We start from the raw sequence: 6,453 nt of genomic DNA on the forward strand, positions 1-6,453 counted from the left end.
TTTGTTTGTTTGTTTGTTTGTTTGGCTCGGGGACTGGGGAGAAGCATTTAGGATGCGGTCTTAAAGCACCTAGAAGGCAAGATTTTCTGATACTTGTGATCTGTGATATAATTCCTTATTTATATGTGTTGCCCTAGAACCATCCCATATTAAAGGAAAGGTAAGTAACTTTGTGTTTCCCATAGGTTTTTAATCTAAACTGCCTTGCCAATGGCCGTGTTGGCTGATCCACTGGGAATTAAAATTCAAAACATTGGACGGCTACCATTCAATGCACATCTGTTTTCTCTGTAATAGAAATATTGTCCTAAAATGATGCTTTGTGAATGGGGCTGAGAATGGCAAATGGGAATACATGATCTGAGTTACACTAACATTTAGTTTGGATAGACAAAATATTTAAATTTCTTCTGTCCCTCATCCAGAATGTTTTGTTTTGCTTTGTTCTTGGCAGAGATACCACTCAGCACACGTGATCTGTACTGGAGTAAATGTTTCCTAAGACACCGCTGGGAACTTTTGAATAATTCCCTGTGATGCGTGTGGACAGTTTATTTAATGGATGTTGCCAGGAACATCCTGTGACATGAAGGGACCTGCAATGGATGACAAAGGAAATGTATGATGTTCCAGATTTTTTTTGGAGGGGTGGGAAATGAGACTTACATGCAATGGCTATGCGTATTACTTGATAGTGATGTAAGAATTGGTGTATCTCTGCAACTGATATAGGTGCTATAATTTTGTTGTGTTTATTGCATTCTCCAGCTTAGTATTTTTCAGATCTGTTGGGACTGCCGCAGTTCCCAGAAGCCTCCGGCCAGCAATCTTGATAGCTATTGAATTCTGAGTGCTGTCATCCTACCCAACCCCCTGGAAGAAGCCAGTTTAGGGAAGCACACTCAGGTCTCAAACCTGGATTGTCAGCTTTCCAACTGATGAGCTCAGTGTCTTTAATCAATGACCCATCACACACCCCTTATGTACTCATGACGATCATGTTATCGCTAAAATGTGTCAACTTTTGTTGAGATAGAAGAAAAAGTGTAATAATGTATAATAAAATGGACTAAAAACTTTGGCTATAATATACCAATGGATCAACAGGAAAATATGTGGCTGAAAGGACTGAAATTTACTTTATGTTCTAACCTTAAAAACAATTCATGTAAAATTATGCATTGTTTGTATTTGTCACCCGAGGAAACTGTCTAGAACAGTCTAGAATATATATAAATACTTTGAACTTTTGCTGGAAATGCAAAAGGTTACATTTTACCATGTTTGGTGGACATGCAAAAAAGCTAAACAATTTTGAATACAAAAGCATAGATTAATTCAGAGGATTTTAAAGATTAAAGTACATCTGAAACCAGACTTTTTCTGTTGTGACTAATGGACAGGCAATGATTTACAGAGTCATGGGACCAACAAGATTATTATATAGCTCAAAAGTGGAAAGATTTGCTATTATTATTATTATTATTATTATTATTATTATTATTATTATTATTATTATTATTATTTATTAGCGTTTATATACCGCCCCCTCACCCGAAAGGGACTCGGGGCGGTGTACAGTCCGTATCCAAATACAACAGATAAAACATAGAAATAGTTACATAAATACATGTATGAGAGGAGGATAAAATATACCAAACTGTACAGCTAAATAAATAAATCAATACAAAAGTTTAAAATATCAGGTTAAATTTAAAACATTATCCCTCTAAAAACCAGTACGAATGTGTATGCCAGGAGGTAGACGTTATAAATTATGCCAAACCAGCCAGTCGGAACAGGTGTGTCTTCAGTTTCTGTCGGAAGGAGCGGAGGTCAGTAGTGGTTCTAATGTCGGGGGGGAGGTCATTCCAGAGGGTTGGGCCCATCACAGAGAAGGCCCTACTCCTCGGTGTCGCCCGTTGGCATTGCCTCGTGGACGGCACCAGGAGAAGGCCTTCCCTGTGAGAGCGGATTGGCCGCAGGGATGTGTGTGGGAGGATGCGATCCTGCAGGTAACTAGGCCCTATGCCATGGAGCGCTTTAAAGATGGTGATCAGAACCTTGAAACGCACCCGAAAGACCACAGGCAGCCAGTGCAGCTCGTGCAGGAGAGGTGTTACGTGGGAGTACCGAGTACTCCCCATGACTACCCGCGCGGCTGCGTTCTGGACTAGCTGCAGTCTTCGGGCGCGTCCCAAGGGAAGCCCCATGTAGAGAGCGTTACATTAGTCCAGGCGAGACGTCACCAGTGCATGAGTGACTGTGCGTAGGGCATCACGGTCCAGAAGGGGGCGCAATTGGCGCACCAGGCGAACCTGGTGGAACGCCCCCCTTGCCACGGCTGCCACATGTTCATCCATTGACAGCCGGGCGTCTAGGAGGACGCCCAAATTGCGTGCCCGTTCCACAGGGGGCAATTGTTCGCCCCCTATGGCCAGTGATGGAATCAGCTGGCTGAACCGAGGTGCCGGTAGCCACAGCCACTCAGTCTTGGAGGGGTTGAGTTTGAGTCTGTTGTCCCCCATCCAGACCCCGACGGCTTCCAAACACCGGGACATCACTTCGACAGCCTCGTTGGGGTGGCTTGGGGTTGAGATGTACAACTGAGTATCATCAGCGTACAGATGGTACTCAACCCCAAAACCACGGATGATCTCACCCAGCGGCTTCACATATGCGTTGAACAAAAGGGGCGAGAGGACCGACCCTTGCGGCACCCAAGAGAGTGGCCTCGGGGTCGACCTCTGCCCCCCCAGTCAACACATATTGCATCCGGCCGGAGAGGTAGGAGCCGAACCACCGTAAAACGGTGCCTCCGACTCCCATCCCCTCCAGCCGGCGCAGTAGGATACCATGATCGATGGTATCAAAAGCCGCTGAGAGGTCTAATAGGACCAGGATAGAGGAGCAGCCTCTATCTCTGGCCCTCCAGAGATCATCCACCAACGCGACCAAGGCTGTCTCGGTGCTGTGCCCGGGTCGGAAGCCGGACTGGCGTGGGTCTAGATATACGGATTCGTCGAGGCGACGTGGAAATTGCTGCGCCACCACATTCTCAACAACCTTCGCTAAAAAGGGGAGGTTGGAGACTGGACGATAATTAGCTAGCTCCGTTGGGTCAAGTGAAGGCCTCTTGAGCAGGGGCCTCACCACCGCCTCTTTCAAGGCAGTCGGTAAGGAACCCTCGCCCAATGAGGCGTTCACCAGGCCCAGAAGCCAGCCTCGCGTCACCTCCCAGGATGCCAGTACCAACCAGGAGGGGCACGGGTCCATTGAACATGTGGTGGGTCGCAGCCGTCCACGCAACCCGTCTAAATCCTCGGGGGCAACAGAGTCAAACTCCTCCCAGAGTGGGCTCACAAGACTCACTGATGACGGCTCGTCCGGTCCACTGGGGGGGGCCCATCCGCTCCGGATCTGAGCGACTTTGTCTTGCAGATATTCCCCAAACTCCTCTGCTCTTCCCTGCAAGGGTGCCTCCCGCGTCTCCTGCGACAGGAGAGAGCGGGTCACCCTAAACAGGGCGGCAGGGCGGTTATCCGCAGACGCAATGAGAGCGGCACAATGTCTACGTTTGGCCGCTCTCAATGCCACAAGGTAGGTCCGTAAATAGGCTCTTACCTGTGTTCGGTCAGATTCGGAGCGTGAGGACCTCCACCTGCTCTCTAGACGTCTCCTATGGCGCTTCATCACCCTAAGCTCCTCGGTGTACCAGGGAGCCCGGGTGAGTCGTTGCCGTAGGAGAGGTCGCAGAGGCGCAACTCGGTCCAAGGCCCCCGCCGTCGCCCTATTCCAGGCGTCGACTAGGTCCTCCGACCGAGCGCGGGTCAGGGCTACAGGTAAAGGCCCAAGCTCCGTCTGGAACCTATCCGGTTCCATCAAGTGCTTGGGGCGGTATCAGCTTGAACAAACTGGCTCCGCCTCCTCGCGGTGGAGGGTAGCGCCAGGGAAGTCCAGCCGGAGACATGAGTGATCTGACCATTACAGGGGAGTAATATCTAAATCCCCTATTCCCAGATCACTCGTCCACTGCTCAGATACAAAGACAAGGTCCAGTGTGTGGCCACCTTCGTGTGTGGGGCCCTGAATTAGTTGGGTCAGGCCCATGGCTGTCATGGAAGCCATGAACTCCCGAGCCACCTCGGACGTTGCTCCCGTCGACGGCAGGTTGAAATCCCTCATAACCAGAAGTTTGGGTATCTCAACCGCCGTCTCCGAGACCAGCTCGAGGAGCTCGGGCAGGGCCGCTGACGTATAGCGAGGAGCCAAATATACAATCAGCAGACCCCACTGCCCCCCTGGGCCCCATTTCATACCCAGCGACTCACACCCGGGTATCTGAGGAACAGTGAACTCCCTATTACTACAATAGAGGATGAAGATGATAGAACTTGCTGGGATGACTAAATTAACTGTTAAATGGATTTTTAATGTTAATTTGCTATAACATATGATGGAGTATATGTCAACTTGTGCTCCCCAAGCAGATTACAAAAGCCCTATAGGGCAGTGATTCCCAACCTTGGCAAGTTGAAGATGTCTGGACTTCAACTCCCAGAATTCCCCAGCCAGCATGCTGGCTGGGGAATTCTGGGAGTTGAAGTCCAGACATCTTCAACTTGCCAAGGTTGGGAATCACTGCTATAGGGTATACAGCAGCTTTGAGAAAGGACTTGATCACTTTGGGACTCCCTGTAATTCACAATCTATTCAAACACAATGCATTACCAAAACCAGGCCAAATCATCAGGGAGCTCATAAGATTGTAAGAAGCCTTAGAATAGTTTCTATTGTTTAGGTACATTCTCTTATGCAAGTCGAACCAATTGCAGTTTATTCCACAAACTGTTAAGGAAATTAAATTCTTTACTTGTCCTCACCACCTCTTTTTCTAGTGGGCAGAAGTGCTTAGCAACATGCTGAGCTGTGTATTACTCTCAGACAGGAATTCTCAAAACAGTTTGTAGATAAGAGGAGGCAATTTGTTGTAGCTGTATCTGGCATCATGATTAAAAACTTGCTTGCAAAAGTGACAGAAATTGCCTATAAAGCAGACTTTGGCTTTGGGGTGTATTTTTCTCTTGACATAATACCAAGCACTGCTCTGTTGTAAGGCAACTGGCCAAGAGATCTGCTACGGTAAGTCCAGCCATATCGAACTGAAGAACAGCCTTGTAAAAAAAGTGAACAAAAAATAGAATATAGTGAATGTCAAGAATCCTGGTAATTTACAATGTAATGTAGCTCTATATATTATGTTGTTTTGCAATATCTATTTGATTACATGGTGAAGAAGGGAGCCATAGTGGATTCCCCTCCCCCCCTTCCCATTATGCGTTGTATTCTTTTTGACTTCGTTCATTGTCTAAAATCACATATGTGATAAGCAGCTGTCTACATTTACCAAATAAATCAGAAATTGAATGAACTCCTTATGGAATGTTTTTAAGTATAATTGTACAATTGTTTATACTGTATATTGTTAGACACAAAAAAGTCCAGATCTGCACGTGCAGAGTTAAAGTTAACTATATTATATTCTGCTTATTAATACAGGATTTTCCCCAGGCTGCTTATCTTCCCCTTGGGAACAGATAGAGAAGGCAGCATGTTTGGGTGAGGAGTTTTTAGTGGTGGATCTCTTACAGTTATGCGAAGATTAAAGGATAATTACTTACTTCAATCCTCATCCCTGCCTGGCTGGGCATTCCCAACATCCCTCTCTCTCACTCATATAATTTAAGATTAAAGAGATTAAATCAACATTTCCATCTACTACTGCGTTCAGAGACTATTTTGTTAATGGTATCCTATGGAGGTCTAATCAGATAATCCTAACAAATTCAGACATTGAGCATGGCGATCAGAAAGGTCAGCAGTTTGGCGGTTTGAATCCCTAGTGCCACGTAACTGAGTAAGTTCCTGTTACTTGTCCCAGCTTCTGCCAACCTAGCAATTTGAAAGCATGTAAAAATGCAAATAGAAAAATAGGAACCATCTTTGGTGGGAAGGTAATAGCGTTTCAAGCGCCTTCGGCGTTTAGTCATGCCGGCGACATGACCACGGAGACGTCTTCAGACAGCGCTGGCTCTTCGGTTTCGAAACACAGATGAGCACCGGCCCCTAGAGTCAGGAACAACCAGCACATGTGTGCGAGGGGGACCTTTACCTTTATGGAGGTCTACCAGATAATCAGATAATCCAAACTAGTTCAGTGGGACTTCCTCTGTAGCTGGAAGAAATCTCATGGGATTATAACAATATAAATATAGTATAATATAATTAATAAAACTATAATTAATAGAGGATGAATAGATCTTCAAGAGTTTTACAGAGAAATGGAAAGAAACATCTACCCAAGTCTATTGGCGAGAATCCGATGCCTAGCCCAGGAGCCTGCACTGGGACGCCTTCCTGATTTCAAGGAAGAAATCCTGGCTGTCTTAAGGG

This window comes from Natrix helvetica, assembly GCF_964273705.1.
Source record: "Natrix helvetica genome assembly, chromosome: 4".
Lineage (NCBI taxonomy): Eukaryota > Metazoa > Chordata > Lepidosauria > Squamata > Natricidae > Natrix > Natrix helvetica.